This window comes from Rhinolophus ferrumequinum (genome assembly GCF_004115265.2).
Source record: "Rhinolophus ferrumequinum isolate MPI-CBG mRhiFer1 chromosome 15 unlocalized genomic scaffold, mRhiFer1_v1.p scaffold_54_arrow_ctg1_1, whole genome shotgun sequence".
NCBI lineage: Eukaryota > Metazoa > Chordata > Mammalia > Chiroptera > Rhinolophidae > Rhinolophus > Rhinolophus ferrumequinum.
The window spans coordinates 12,256,452-12,273,482 of record NW_022680357.1 but is presented as its reverse complement, the minus strand read 5'-3'; positions in this window follow the sequence as shown (position 1 = coordinate 12,273,482).

The window sequence follows — 17,031 nt, the reverse complement described above, 5'->3', positions numbered from 1 at the left end:
TTTGAAAAGAACCAGGGCAAAGAGCAGAGAGAACCGAGTTGACATCCTAACTCCACCATTTATGAGCACATCCACTAATGTGTCTGTCTCAGCTTCCCTATCTTAAAAAGGAGGCAATAAAATCTATTTTTCTTTAGGTTTATTTTAAAGTTTCAATGAACTTAAGTGAAAGTATCGGGCACTTAAGTGCTTAATAGAAATTAGTGGAGCCTGACTCGGAATACAGATCTTTTAGCGATGTAGCTTTTGTGGGTTGAGGATCTCTTTCACTGATAAAACTTGAAAGGGGCTTAATAATTACAGACAAAATAAATAAAAACAGCTACCGTCCTTCCAGGTAGTGAATACCTGTTTGAAATAATAATTAATCCCATGTCAGCTTCTCTGACAGATGTTATCATCGCCACAGTACAGTGGTGGGCAGGCTACTGGCTGATCCCCAGACATTTGTTCAGCACCTCTGTTAAGTGTTGTACGTGGCACTCGACGTAAAGGAGGAAAGAAGACACAGAGGCCCCAAAGAACTGGAATAAATCAGCACATATATTGTGCCAGGAAGAAATTGGGCAAGGAATCAGAAGTTCCCATAGATCCCAGCTGAGAGACTCAGACTCAGTTTACTCCAAGCACCTCCAGGTTCTGGCCTCTCTCTGTCTTCCTAGCCTGATTTCCTACCATTCTTCACACACACCCCGAGCCCTGGTTAGTACAATTGTGCTAAGCCCTTTTATGCCCCAGTAACTTTATGCCTGCTATGGCTTCTGCCTAGACCACCCTGTCCAAACTTTCTTTGTTTCTTCATCTTTGCAAACTCAGTGAAGCCCCGAATCTCCCAAGGATGCCCTTTTTGGTGTGCCATCCTGTGCGTCTACCATATTTCTATGTATTTTCTGTTCAATTGAGCCATACAAAATTGCCATTTTGTAGGTTAAAAATGGTTGGACATTGTCAATTTCATTTGCTTGGATTAAATCTCCTAGAATTCTGTGTTTACCTCTGTGCACTGGTTCCAACCCCTGCTCTGCCTCTGTGCCTCAATTTCCCCACTTGTGAAGTAGAGATAATATGACCTATCTCCTAACATTCATGGGATTAAATGAGAAAATATATATGTGTGTGTATATATATATATATATATATATATATATATATATATATATATAAAGCGTACCATATAATAATAACAAATACTGTTATGTTATAATCATTGCTTTATTTTACTGGACTCCTCTTTTACACTATTAGCTCATTGAGGGCATGTACTGAATATTATTTGACCTTATTACTCTGTTGTCAAAAATATCAATGATAAGTGACTAATAGATGTTTATTGAATAAATACAGATTTAGGTTTGAGTTCCAGTTCAGATATATACTAGCTGTGTGATCTTAGGCAAGCCACTCAATCTCTCTGAGCCGCTTCTTTTTTTTTCCATCTGTAATGAAAATTTTAAAATGCCTTTTCTATCTGCTAACATTTCTGTAACTAGCGAATGGCATTTATTAGTTCTACAAGTATTTTTTAGTGCCTGCTATGTATGTACTTGGAAATACACATTCTGCCAAAACATTTTAGAGGCGAAGGTGCTTGTTAGCTGTAACACTCCAATCATATGTAAGAGATTACTTACAGAAAGAATCAGCCATTGAACATGAGAAAAAAGGTGTCTGAATATGAAAGCTTCCCAGACGATAGAGACAAACGAGGCATTTATACCGAATCTGAGACCCGAGCTCTGGCAGCAGGTCAATAACAGACCGTAATTAAATTTTTAAAAATTGTCCTCAAATACACATTTCAAACTCTTTGGCGTAAAAGTAGAAGTAATTCTTTTCTCTACAGTCTGAGAAAGTTTGATGTCCTTAGGCCACGTAGATTTAATGTGGAGGCAAGAAGGGCATGGTAATAAAGCCATCAGGGGTTGAGGTGGGAAGAAAGGAGAGGGATGGCCGCTGGAGTCGAGTTCGCTGGCTAACAGGCCTCCCTCAGGGCCTGTCGTTCTCTGAAACGTCAGATGGCGTGGTTGGAATGGACACTGTGGTGTGTTACTTTGAATGTGAGCCACGTTCAAGTACTAACCTTGTTAGAAGTTCTTTTTGTCCTTACTGAGATTGGGGGTTCTAAAAGGGATTCTCCTCTCCCATTCTAGACTATCCCTACCGTCCCACACTCCCAAAAGTATCTCAATTGTCCCAACACAAACTGTCCCAGTCAAGTGCATATAAAGGAATGGGGAAGGAGGTAGGACCCATTCATTCAGAAAAGGGATCGAGAAGATGGACAAGCAACCCTTTAGCCTGGCACGTAACCCAGAAGCAAACATCTTCAGGAGAAAGGGTGTGTGGAGAGAATGATGGGAGTCCCCACTGAGGGTCTTCTCTGTGCCTTGCCCTTGAGTAATGATTTACACACATCCTGCTACCAAAGGATTGTTCTAGCAAATCGTATAAATGGGCGCATTCAAAGCAGAAAAACTAATGGGGAGGAAAAATGAGTTCGCAGTAAGTAAAATTATTTCAAAACAAAAATGAAAGAAAAGTCGATAGATATTAATCTGCTACCTGGGTGTCGACTCTTGATTGCAAGTCAAAGAAACCCAGTGAGTTTGAGGAAAGTGGAATACTGGGGTGACACCTGGAAGCCAAGAGAGCAATGTCACTGTGCCTCAAGTCTAATTGGAACCAGGGACTCGAATGCTCTCAAGATGGTCTCTTCTCTCCATCCACCCCCTCTCTGAAAGTGGTTAGGCCATTTTCTTTCTCTCTCCCCAGACTGGCTTTCTCCAATTCTTACCAAAATCTATCAAGCATTACAATTTTCTTTTCTTTTCTTTTCTTTTTTTAAAGATTTGATTGGGGAAGGGGAACAGGACTTTATTGGGGAACAGTGTGTACTTCCAGGACTTTTTTCCAAGTCAAGTTGTTGTCCTTTCACTCTTAGTTGTGGAGGGCGCAGCTCAGCTCCAAGTCCAGTTGCCGTTGCTAGTTGCAGGGGGCACAGCCCACCATCCCTGCCGGGGGTCAAACCGGCAACCTTGTGGTTGAGAGGACGTGCTCCAACCAACTGAGCCAGCCGGGAGCTCAGCGGCAGCTCAGCTCAAGGTGCCGTGTTCAATCTTAGTTGCAGGGGACGGAGCCCACCATCCCTTGCGGGACTCGAGGAATCGAACTGGCAACCTTGTGGTTTGAGAGCCCACTGGCCCATGTGGGAATCGAACCAGCAGCCTTCAGAGTTAGGAGCATGGAGCTCTAACTGCCTGAGCCACTGGGCCGGCCCCACAATTTTCTAATCTCAAAGACAGATAGGGTTTCTTTCTCAGTTCCAGATCCCTAATTCTCAGGGAAGGAATCTGATTGGATTAGATGCCCGTCTGTGGACCATCTGGAATCCACTCTGCCCAGAGTTGGGATAACATTTTTCAAACATGGCAGCTTCTAGGATAACCCCCTGAATGGAGTGGAGAGGGGTGACAAAGGATGTCTAGGTGGACGCTCAGTGTGGGGATGAAGAGGCCATATGGTGTAACTGCAAGGAGTTAAGTGTCGTTACTGCAGCACAACTGGGCCGATACACCTACCATTCGGGAGCTTTCTATACTAGCAGAGAGGCAACAATTGTAAACCTGTGAGGCCGGTGTAAGTGTGATGGACTCAGATTTGGCTGTGGACTGGAACACGTGAAAGGGAGAAGGAGGGTGGTCAGCAGTTAGGTATGTGTGATCTGTGCCTGTTCAGATGCTTTATGTAACTACATCTCATTCAGCTCTTACCCCCATTTTGCAGATGTGGAAACTGAGGCTCCGAGAAGTGAGGTGACTTGCTCCAAGTTGGAATTGTAGCAAGTGATAAAAAAAAATTCTAAAAGCTTTGCAATGTCTCAAACCTTTATCAATAGCTCTGAAATCAAGCTTAGCTGTGACTGTTTTTCTTTCCTCCCTGGTATCTTTTCAAACTTAAAAGAAGTTCTCAGAATAAAGTTAGGCAGCAAATATCTGGTTTCTTTCCAATTTCTGCAAAGCCTTTGGTTCCACTCTGGCCTTGCGGCTGGGTGCTTGCCAACATCTCTGAGTCAGTCCAGCTATCCCTTCAAAAAATGAAAACTGCAACCAACCCAGCCCTGAATGATTCATGGGACCTAACATACATATTTATAGGCTGCACCCAAGAGTGAACCACTCGAAGCCCTCTTGTTCACACCCCCACCCATCTGCGTGCCTGTATCTGGTACTTGGAAGAACCAAAGACCCTGCCGTTTATTCACCCACACGTGTCTGTGCTGGGGTGTGAACTCTCAGTGAACCACCACCAAGCGCAGAGCCAAGGTCTAAGTGCCCATCTGTGGAAGCACAGTTCTGAAAGGAGAATTCAGCTTTTGGCCCCACCGTGCGTTCTTCAAGTCGGGGTTTCTGTGAGTTGCATCTCAAGCTTGAGGCACCAGCCTCTCCCCTTGGCAAGAGGGGCAGGGTGCAGGCATAGGCATTGGAGTCAGACAGGTCCAGGTTTGAGGATCTGCGCCTGCTGACTCTGACCTTGGACATACCCCTAATCTCTGCGAGACTGAACGTCCTCTCTTTAAAACGGAGCTATTAATAACCTGTCCCACGGGACTGTTGTCAGGAGGAAAACGTGAACAGGGTCTATGGGAAAACCCACCAGGCATAGTGAGCGCCCCTGGGGTAGCAATGGAAGGCTTTCCGAAGCCTGCAAGGACAAGAGGAAGAGGTGGTTACCGACCGCAGAGGGCAGTGGTACGGAGAGGGCTGCCAGATAGCGGTGGTCTTCAGCAGCGTGATGCAGCCAGCTCGTCTCTGGTGACCCTGCAGGGAGGGAGCCAGGGGACCGAACACCGGACCATGCTCTACTCCTTCCCTCTGACTTCTGCTGGTGCCTCCCACTGGTTGAATCCATCTAGAAGCTGGAGGGTGAAAAGACCCATGCAGTCTATACAGGTTCACCTCCTGGCACCAGAGCAGGGTGGAGAGGGGTGGAGGGTGAAACTGGAGGGCCAGTGGAAGACCGCTAACCCAAGCACCCAGCAGAGGGAGGGATGTGTGTGGGGTGTTTCACCACCGTGGTTGGCGTGCGATAGGTGCGGAATAGTGGCCCTGATTATTTCATCAAAGTGTGCAGACTTAGCGATCTACCTTTTTGCAGTTCTTTTCTGCTTCTTTTTTTTTTACGTTCAATTCTATAGAAAATTTGGTTAGTTTCCATTCTTAGTGTTATTTGCAGATCCTCTTCACTCCAGCAATGACCTCTAGCACTGTGTACCTTTCTTCTGAGGGAAGACATTTACTCATCTATTGGTTTACCCAGCAGTGGTTTTCTCAGCACCTTCCTTGTGCCAGGTGCAGTACAAGGCACTGAGCCTGTGGTGGTGGACACACAGCTGGTCTCAGTGCTTACAGGCTGCGGGAGGGCAGGGACACATCAGACAGTGAGAGACGTGGGATGCGGGAAGGACGGGTGGCTGCGGTGGAAGCATGGGGGCTGACCCCCACCCCCCGCCAACAGCACAACTGGGGCTCCAGCCCGATGCTGTCACTGCTGAACCCTTGAAAAGGCACTTTCAGGGATTAGCCAAGAGGAGAAGCTTTTCAGGAAGGAAAATCAGTCTTTAAATACAAAGGTCTGAAGATCAGCCAACGCCGTTATCAGCCTCAATATCGGTGTCTTTCCGACTCTGTGATGGGGTGTGTATTTAAATGAGTAAGATTAGGGTTGTGTCTAATTGCTTATAGAAAAAAGGCTCTTGTTATTGTGGTGAGTGCGTTCTTGTCCAACTAATTAGGTTGCCAAAGCCGAGCCAAGAGTAATTTCTGACCCTCCCTGGGCAATTAAATGTCAAGTGTTTTACTGTCTACAACCTTTCACCGCCTTCTGCATTTCTGCTGCCAGGGAGTGGTGTAGGATGGGCACGCATATAGTGTCTTTTCTAGCAAAGGAATCGCCATGGCATCAGGAGCTCTGGTTGTGATGGTTGCCTCGCACCCTTCTCAGGTTCTTATCTGCTTGTCTCCAGAAGAAAGCAGCTGAGATGAGACTCTGACTTGGTTTGGGGCAGAGAGAGCACAGCTCCAAGATGACAAGACCCTGGAATGCCCCCTGCCCCGTTACCTGGGAGTAGCACAGGATAAACAGAAGCAGACAATCGTCCTGAAATAGACGCCTAGAGGTTTCCAAGATTCCAAGTGATGATTGTGGTGCAGAGAGCAGGGGGTGCTGACAGACGGGGGCGCGCCTGGGGCGTCTCCCTCTTCCCCAAGCCCTGAGAAAGAGCGGCCGAAGGGCTCCCCTGCTCAGGGGAGGCCGAGAGTGGCAGAAGCCTGGAGTGCCGTGGCGTTGACCCTAAGGGATAGGACACTTCTCAGGGGCGTAGGAGCAGAAACTGATCACGATAGAAAAATAGGACACTTCCTCCTTTAAAACCGTGTCACTCTAGAAGCTCTAGAATTTAGTCACAACCCCTGAGAAAGAAGAGGAAAAGAACCCTTTGTTTTCTCTACTTGGTGGAATTGAGGCTCGAGACAAAGATTAAGGTGTATTAGAGAAGAAGAAAGAAATGTTCCTTTCTTGGTATCAGTCTCTCTGCCACATGCACTCAGGGTCAGGGGTCAGAATCTCTAGGTGTAGGGCTCTAGTGCTAACTGCCAGTTAATAGCTTGAAAACCCACTTTGCAGGTGAGGAAAATGAGGGCCAGAAAAGTTAAGTAACGTGGGGCAAGTAAGTGACAGGCAGGATGCTAATTCAGCTCAGTCTGGCCCTTACACTGGCGTGTTTGACTAGATATGACTCTGTCCTCTGAGAAGACTAGGTTTGCATTCATTAAGTGGGGGGAGGTTCTAAGTGACATATGATGCAGGCAATTGCTGATTACGTGGGGGAGGGGATACAGATTGTTATTGGCAAGGGTTTCAGTGGCTTCTTCTATAGTCAGTTCAATTTTTACAAGAGAAAAATTACAGCAGCAAATTCTGAGACCCTATCATGTGCAGGGGGCACATGATAGATGAATAGTGGTCTCCAAAGCTGTTCACATCCTAATGCCCAGAATCTGTGAACGTGTGACCTTACGTGGCCATAGGGACTTGCAGATGTGAGTCAGTGTCGGGTCTTGAGATAGGAAGACCATCCTGGATTGTCTGAGGGCCCCAAGGGTCATCACAAGGGTCCTTCAAAGAGGGTGACAGGAGGGTCAGAGTCTGAGAGGACGACGTGACAGAAGAAACAGTAGACTGAGAGATACAGGGCCACAAGCCGAGGGATTTGATCAGCTGCTAGAAGCTGGAAAAAGCAAGGAAGTTAATTCTTCCAGGAGGCCTTGCCGACACCTTGATTTTACTCCAGTGAAGCTAACTTAGGACTTCTAAACCTCCAGAACTGAAAATAATAAATTTGTGTTGTTTTCAATGGGAAACTAATGGGTATCACCTATGGAAACATGCCCGATGGGTAGTGTATCAGAACCACGTGGGCAGATTGTTAAATGCTTATCCCCAGGCACCACCCTGGACGTTCGGGTTCATCAAATCTGAGTCCAGCGAGTGAACCAGAACCAGCTCCCCAGGTGGTTCTGATTCAGGAGCAGAAGTCCTCAGTTAGGGGCATGGAGACTAAGAACATCTGGAAGGTAGTTTTTTCAGGAAATGGTGATGGTTTTTGAAATGTGTTTGGCAGAATCACTAAACCATAAGTTATTTATAAAATCCTCGACTATTAGAGCTGGAACAGACCTTTGAGGGATGATCTAGTTCAATGCCTATTTTTACAGACACGGGAACAAATGCAACAGGAGGTCCAGGGTTTCTCTGGGGCAAACTGTGGAGCCCAAGTCTGGACCAGAATCCAATGCTGCAGGATGATTCCTTTTGAACAAAGCAAGACGGAAACACTGGTTCCTCCTGGGTGTGGTGTTTCGTTTGGGAAGACAACAGCGATTTGCAAGTGTATATTTTTGTAGGTGTAAGTGTTTTTTCTTGGGTCTCCAGACAGATCAAAAGCAAATTAAAAACCCGTATATAATTTTATGGACTGAATATTTACATCTTTTCTTTTTGTCTTATTATCTGTCATCTATCTATCTACCTATCTATTTCCCTGGCTTTTCAAAAAGTTTTCTATTACTTGAATTTTATGAATTTTACAGATCATCTTGAGTTCCTAGTGGAATGAAAAGAGATGTATTTTTAAAATTCTCTAAGCAGTTTCTCCAAAAGTGGGATAAAAGACATTAAAATCAACTATGAAATAAAATAACTGTAGGGGGTCCTCTCTGAAGTGCTGTGCAGTAGAATCAGGAGCAGACAGAATTCTCCTACAAGTTATAGCTCAGATCCGGGTAGACGAGAATCCCCAAATGAGGCACTGTTCTCAGACAGCCCTGCAAGGGAACATTTCTGTAAAAAAAATGAAAAAGATAAAAAACTTGGCAATGTGCGTGTGTGTGACTGTGTGCATGTGTGTCTCTGTGTGTGTATTCCTGTATATGTGCACGTGTGTGGTGCACATATGTGCATGTGCGCCTTGGAGAGCTGAACGGATGAGAGCACTCAGGAGAAGAATTAAATATATTTGTCCCTACAAGGTGAAAACCTTCAAGGGCCTAAACCAGGAGCGTTCCCTAAACATTTCTTTCTAACTCTGTGGAGAAGCCCCAAAACTCTCAGCATTGAGAGGCGACATCTCCTGGAACTGAAGCAAAAGGGACAGGGGGATGCCCCTAAGTAGCCCAGGATGCCTTTTAAATGTTTAAAATACACACAGGCAGAAAATTCTGTTAAGATCCAGACATGCTCCCCTAACAGTTTCCCTTTTTAGTTAAAGAAGTTGCCCAATGGGAGAGGGATGGAAAGAATTTCAAATGCAGATGCTGAGAGGCCTCCCAAACAGAAAGGGGTCCATGACCAGTTTATAGCAGGTCCCCTTAAAATAAGATGGGGAGCAAACCAACAAAGTCTAGTCTGTTAAATGCAGATTCTAGTTTGCATGGGGAAGTCCTTCTCCTCTTTTGTAGAAGAAGAAAAGGAAAAAGGGAGAAAGAGAGGAGGGAGGAAGGAGTGTGGGGAAAAAGGCTTTGTAATGAATTTCGTGTGGGGCCGGGCTGGGTGGATCCCTGTCTCCAACCTCCTCTCCTTCCATCCCTTCTTTCACTTTATGGTCTGAGTACGAGCCATAGTCCCCTGAACGTGTGTGCTATCAAACCTCTGTGGTTTCACCTGGACTGCTCTGTGTGCCTTAGAATTCTTTTTCTCTCCATTTTTATATGGCAAAATCCTTCTCCTTCTTCTCTTCATAGCTTCCTCTAAGAGAGTCTTTCTAAGTGCCTTTATCCTGCCTAGGTGAGGTCCCCTCCACAGTGATCCAGTGATGTCTGCTGCTTGTCTTTGCCATGGTGCCAATCATACTGGATTGTAAGAATCGTTTTGGAATCTATTTTCCAATTAGACCAGGGGTGTCCAAACTTTTTTCAATGTTTTTTACCAAGGGCCATATGCAATAAAATACACAAACAGCCGGGCCACTCACTCGAGCTGAAGTATGTATTGCCTCACGTGGTTTATTTAAGTAAACTAAATATATTTTTGGAATTTGCTGCGGGCCAATTAACAGTGGATTGCGGGCTGCAGTTGGCCCGCAGGCCGCAGTTTGGATACCCCTGCATTACACTATAGGCTCCTTAAAGACAGGAAGCTTTCTTACTGATTTTTGATTCTCCAGTGACCAGCCCAGGGCTTGACACATAGTAGGCATTCAGTAAATGTTTGCCAAGACTCCTGCAGTTACCACCAGTCGAGCATGTGAGCAGAAAGATAGGCGGTCAGATCTGAGTGAAAACAACCCAAGGGAAGAACAAGACGGGCTGAGTAGGATGGCAGGGAGGCTGTACAGAACCCTGACTCCTGGGTTTCTCCTTTTAAACCCGGGGACATTCAGTTAAACATAACATGAGGTATCGCATGAGCTTTGGGTTATAAAGACTGAGTCTGAATTTCAGGTTCTTTTAAGCACTTGAATAAGGAAGAAAAATATTCTCTGTGTGTTTAGGTATGTGTGTGTAATTATTTATACATTCTTTTCTCCTCTGTAACAGAATTCCATCAGGGACAACGACTGTCTTGACAACTCATATTTTTGCTGTATCTCACACATGTTTGTTAAATGAATAAATAAGTAAAAATGAATTTTATGAGGTATAACCTTTGGCAAGGTACACATCTCTCTCACATGTATTCAGTCTCTCTCTCTCTCTCTCTCTCTCTCTCTCTCTCTCTCTCTATATATATATATATATATATATATATATATATATATATATATTTTTTTTTTCCCTCATATATAAAATGGGGGTGATAATTTCTTAGCCCAAATCCTAAGAGCAAGTCTTAATTCTCCTCTCAGAGTTTATAGCCAATCCATGAGTGAGCTCTAAAAACTTCACCTTCAAAACACATTTCAATTTCATCTCCAACCCTCCATCTTTACAATCACCATATCCAAGCTGAGCTTTTCATCCTCCGGACAGCTGCAAAGCTTCCTAATTCACTTCTTTACTTCCATTCTCATCCCTTATAGTCTATTCACTAAAGAGCAGCCAGATTGATTTTATGAAATATAAATCAAATTATAGCACTACCTTGCTTAAAGTTCTCCAATGATCTACCATTGCACTTGGAGTGGAATACAAATTCCTGACCTTGGTTTACTAAATCCTTCATGACCGCCGTGACCGGGCTCCTCCTAACACCCACAGTGTCTCTCTCTCTCTCTCTCTGTCTCTCTCTGTCTCTTTCTCTCTCTCTCTCCTCCCCCCACCCACCCATCCACCCACCCTCCAGCCACAATAGATTTTTTTTCTTTTTTTTTTTGCTATTCTTTGAACCCACCATGCTTGTTCTCAGTGTAAGACCTTTGCACTAGCTGTAACCTCAGCCTGGAACGCCCTGATTTTCACATGGTTATCTCACTCTTGTCATTCAGATTTCACCTCAAATGATACCTCAGAGGTAACTTCCACAATGTTCTGTATTTAGCAACACATGTTCTGTCTTCATCACGTGTCTTAATGATCTTCAGAGACCTGCTCATAGCCTTCCATTTTTATTGTCTGTATGTATTGCCTGCTGTCTGTCTCCCTCACCAGAGTGTGACTCCATGGATAGGAAGTGCCTTGCATTATTCATGGCAGTGTCCACAGTATCTAGAACAGTTCTTTTTTAAAAAAAAAAAAATACTTTTATTAAAATATAGCTAACACAAAATATCATATTGGTTTCAGGGGTACACCATAGTTATTCAACATTTATGTAAGTCCAGCAACCATCTGACACTGTACCCTGCTACCACAGTATTTTTTGACTATACTCCCTATGCTGTGCAGTACATCCCCATGACTTTTTTATTTGATTTGATATTAGTTTCAGGTGTACAGTGCAGTGACTAGGCAGTTGTATAATCTATGAAGTGATTCCCCCCGGATAAGGCCAGTAGCCATCTGGCACCCTACGTAGTCTTTACAACATTACTGATTATATTCCCCATACTGTATTTCACATCCCTGGGACTATTTTGTGACTACCAATTTGTACTTCCTAATCCCTTCACCTTTCTCACCCAACCCCCCCATCTAGCAACCATCAGTAGAACAGTTCTAAAAACCCAGCAATATGTCTTAAGTAAATAGATAAATCCCTACATCTTAGGGTAGTTTTGAAGATTAAGTGTATAATTTATAATTTATGTAAAGCACTTAGCCCAGTGTCTTGACACGTAAATAACATGTAATAAATGTAGTTTCTCTAATCATTTATTACCTAAATAAAAAAATTCCCATCTCTAAGTTTCTATTTCCACATCAATTCTATCAAGTCCATTGGGAGCTGGGGAGGGGGTGTCCTCCAAGCAGAATTGACTTGTTTCTGCTTTTTATGTTTGGGGGATGGTACAGACCAAAGCTGTAACTTATGGAAGAAAGGAATGGATTATGCTCAGCTATAAGTCACAGAAACCAAGAAAAGCAGTGATTTATGCATGTGAGGGGTATTTGTTCCTCACATAGCAAAATCTGAAGAGCGTGCCTTTTGAATGTTTGGCTGAATACTGATTAGCCCCTGTATGCGAGGAAACTACCTGGAATACTGGAGAAAGAACCACCCAAAGGATTAGAGGTAGTAGTGCTTCTTGCCCACGTGGGCCTGTTCCCACCAGCCGAATTAGGAAAACTCTGATTTATGAGGCACTGGGATAGGTACACAGAAGGATCTTGCCTCATAATGGAGACTAATTAGCCCAAGGCTGAGAATTGCTCTGGTTCTACCTAACAAAATATTAAAAACAAAATCTGAAAGGATAATACTTTTCCAAGGAATTGCACTGTGTGCCATAATAAAGCTCAAGAATATTTATAGAAATACAAAGATATTCAAAAGCCAACAAGCCATAATTCACAATGTCTGACATCCAACTGAAAATTAACAGGCAGGAAAAAATGACAGATAGTGATGAGACATACTTGCAATGAAAATTACAATGTGTGAAATTTAAAAACAAAAGACACAAAATACTAGATGGCATTAACAGGAGATTAGATGTGGAAGAAAAAATGATTAGTGGACTTAAAGACATAGCAATAAAAACTACCCAAAATTAAAGAAAGAGAAAAAAGAAAAAAATTAAATATGAACAGAACATTAGTGAGCTATGGGATGAATTCAGTCAAATATATGTGCGATTAGATTCCCCAACGGGGGAGCAGAACAGAACAGTATTTGAACAAGAGTTACAGAGCCAGGATTTAAGAGCTAGTTTTCACAGGAAAATGTACTGAAAGCAAATTAGGATAATCCAGGGTAGGAGACATTACTTCAATCACTCATATCTATAGGCCGACAAGTTTATGTTTTATAGATCAGTGAGTCCATCTAAAGAGTCAAGAGCACAGCACTCAGATCCCTGTGCTTTGCAGGAAGAGATTGATCCATATCCGCTCCCACCAAACTGAACACCTCCCTCTTGACTATCTCATTCTGCAGAAATAAGGCATTTCCGTGCAGCGCTTGGGCCACTTGTCTGACCCTTTCTTCAGCTGTCTTTATGATTCTCTGTTAGTTACACTAAGAAGCACAGATGAGTTCAGTGTTTCTTTATCCTCTCCTGTTTTCTGCTATAACCCCAGCTGACCCATATCGGATATCACGTAGAAGGGATATCCTAGAAATGACAGCGACCTTCGCTTCTTGGAGGCTGCTGTGTTACTGAGAGGAGGCTGGGCTTTGCTGTGATCCACACAAAAGCCTGACATTCCAGAGGATTGACCCATAAAAGCTGATTTGTTGTTCACTCAAAATCCATGGCAGAGCATTCAGCTCACTGAGGTAGTCCCTTCCAGGGTCACTCAGGGATCCCGGCTGCTTCCTTCTATGGCCACCTCAGGTGCATTCAGAGTTGGCCACTACAGGGGAAGAGAAAGATGGAGAGGTGGACAGAGACCATTAGTGCCTCAGTTCGGGAGTGACGTACGCAACTCTACTCTTAATCTATTGACGAGCATTGGTCACCACAAGGGGCCTGGAAGTGGAGTCGTTTATGTTCTTGGGAGGTAAAAAAGGGAGAACTAGGTATAGGTGAGCACTGCAGTGTTTCCTAAATTATATGTGTGGAATGTGGGTGTTTGAGAAGTCAATAACTTAGAATTCTGATGCTTCTAAAGGTTGTGTAATAGAGCAGGTGCTTGTGATCGCCATGCCACACCCTTTTAGCCTGGTGATTTCAGCACTGCTGTGGTAGCCAGCTCCATGGCCCGTGTTTCGTGTTTCGTGTTGCATCATGGAGTCTCTCCATTCTGCTTTCCCCAAGCTGGAGAAGGCTTATCAACTGATCAACTCAGTAGTACCTAAAGGTTAAAGTGCCTTAGGGCAACTCCCAAACAATCAGGGATGTGAGTCAGTGACTAAATAGCTCAGTGTTTCTGTCCTCCAGCAGGACAATTCCGTGATGCATTCTATGTGAATCTTTAGGGGGCCCTCAGCAAGACTAAGCCCCAACTGTCTATAGCTGTAATGAGTTCATTAATACACTCTTGGTCGGCCGTCTTACCTACCCTGCCTCACTTATCTCACTCCCTCACTTCTGTTTTCTGAGATCTCCTGTCAATAAACTAACTGTACTCAAGTCCTTATCTTAGGGTCACCTTTTGGGGAAAACAAAACTAAAGTATATAGTAAAATAAATTTGGAAAATGTTGGGCTAACTGTAGTTGAAGATGTTTTCTTTGTTACAGGGTTTTGAGAGCTTTAATATGCTAATGTTCATGATGACTCTTCAAGAAAGGAATATAGAAATTTGAGTTTTCCAAACTTGGATGGTAGACACTTATCCCCAAGGCAACTTGCAGAATTAGCACTCCCTGAGTGCTAAGGATGCTTGCTCTAAAGTTTTTACAACTTTTCTTGTATTTGAACAAAGAGGAATATTTAAAAATTTTAAAGGCGTTTAAATGTAGTAGGGGAAGAAAAATATTTTAAAATGAATGAAAATATCAGTGCCTCATTTTGTACCTCTATCAAGAAAAACATTGGCAGTGATGCTGGTACCCAGCCCTACGAAGTTCAGGGGAAGGTCCCCAGAGTGGAAATTAAGTTGCCAGACATTCCCTAGAAAACCTCCTGCAACTTCCATTGGAGGATGGAACAAAGTGCTCCTTGGTTGAAAAGAGCAAACTCTCCCCTCCCTTCCCCCTTAATTACTGTGCTGGATGGTGAAATTAAACCCAGCAGGTAGGCAGTTCCCATACAGATTTCTGGAGCTATCTTCTGCTCTGGTTAATTGTGTCAGCCTGTGGAGGCTGGTTAGCATAATTAATCTTATCCTGTGATTACCCTGAGGAGGGAGTTCTGAATGCACAGGTGGGATGTGGTGAACGAGTGACTGTGCCTGTCTCCAAGTCACCCAGAAGCATGGGCTAGAGAAGGTTGGAGAAGCAGAGTCATTGGGTGAGCACGGAGCTGGGCTTCGTGGGACAGGAGAAAGGAGGAGGAGAGAGGCAATTTGTGCAAGTCAAGACCCACTGGCCAGGATGTGGCCGCATATCTTGACATATTTGCAGAGTTCCGGGTCTCCTCTCTTTGCTAGGAGCTCCCTGAGAACTAGGTCTTCCTCTTCTACATGTCCTAGAATTCTCTCCTCACTTGGCACAGTGATGGATCTCCTCTTAGTTTTGGGTAGAGTAAGATGGTTAGGGTAAGATGGGGAAAGCAAATAAAAGAGAATAGGGTGGAATCAGATGAAGAATTGAGAGTACTATGTTAGAAAAGATGGAGGAAGATAGATGGTTAGGCAGATGGGTGGTTAAGTGGACGGAAAGATGGGCTGGCGTGGGGGGGGTGGCACTGACCACGTGTCAGTCTCTGCTAGAGAGCAGCCCCAAACTGCTGTATATGGAGCATCTTGCTTAACCATCACAGCAGTGAACTACACCCAACTTAAAGGTGCGCAACAGTCACCAAAAGTGCTTATTAAAATGAGGATTGCTTTAGTTGCACATAAAGAGGTTTTCGTTCTATAATCTTCATATTGGAGCTCGGAGTTTGCGTCATTAATAAGTGGCTTAGGAGGTTCCCATGTAGTTGGTCCTAGGACCTCACTTTGAGAAATACTCTTGAATGAAAGAATGAATGCATGGGTGAATGAATGAACGAATGAACCTGCACTTTGAGGCAGTTGCTCTAGTAATCATTTTGGAAAGGTAGTGACTAAGGAACAGAGTAAGTGAGTAGCTTGTTCGGCTCTCACAGGTAGTAATTGAGGGTACACACGCACACACATACGCGCGCACACACGCACACACCTTACTGTAGAAGATATTTAGGGAAGGATATACAAGAGACCCTCTATATTCTTCAGCCAAGAGTAGCAAAGGGGGTAGAGGCTCAAGGTGGATGCACCCAATTTGAAGACTTTCTTCACTTGTTCAGCCAATGTTTTAAGGACATGCTCTGTGGCAGACATGGAGGCTACAGTAATGAACAAAAACAACAAAGAAACCATGATTCTAGCCTTTTCAGCGTTTGCAGTCTAGAATAGACATTAATGAGAATAATCTCACAAATGCAACCTTATAAACTGCTCCAAATATTTTTTACAAATACAGTGTTTACGATGTTAAGAGAAGATGTAACGGGGTCTGACGTGACCTTGAGCATCTGGGAAGGGCGCCCGTTTGAGTTGGTGTCTTAAAGGTGAGTCTGAGGTAACCAAGAGGACAGGGGAGGGAGATGAGCACTCTGCACAGTGGAAAACCATGTGCAAAGCTCTGGTGGAAGGAACAGAGAACTTGGGAGACTGAGCGGCTAGGAATGAGGCTGAGCGTCCATAGAGCTGCGTTGCTCGGTCTGGGCAATTGGACAGGGCACATCTTCAGCTAAGAAGGCTGGAGCCCCAGTCATGCTTTGGGGATGGAGAAAGGCAGAACTACCTGAAGGTGGGTCATCTGTTGGAGAAAGTAAATCAGAGAAGGAGGATCTCAGAGGTCAGCAGCTGGTCTAAAACATACGGAGGTTCTAAGGAGAAGAGGTTCAGTTTATAAGCTTGTGAACGAAGTGAGGGGGTTAGAGACCCGCTTTATTTGGTGCCTGCTGCAAAATCCAGAGGCTTAAAGGGGCCCTGAGGGATCAAAGGAGCCGTTTGAAAGGCTTGTAAAGGAGAGTAGGAGGGCCACTTCCCGCCAGGCCCACTCTCCATTACGAGCAAAGCACCTGCTTTTCTCCTCTACCCCATAGCTGGAAGGCCACATTGTCTAGTTTATCAACACAAGTATACTTACACGGCAGGGGACTGAATGACTAGCTCAGTTCCTGCTTTCGTGACGTTTACAGAGAAATGGGAGAGACTCTTATTAAATAAATAAATACAAATACAATCAGTGTGACGAATGAGTAGTGCAGGAAGCGATGTCTCAGCGAGTCTGAGAAGTCAGTGATTGGGGGTGGGGGCCTTGAGGACATTTAAATCAAGACCAAAACAGTGATAGAGGGTTA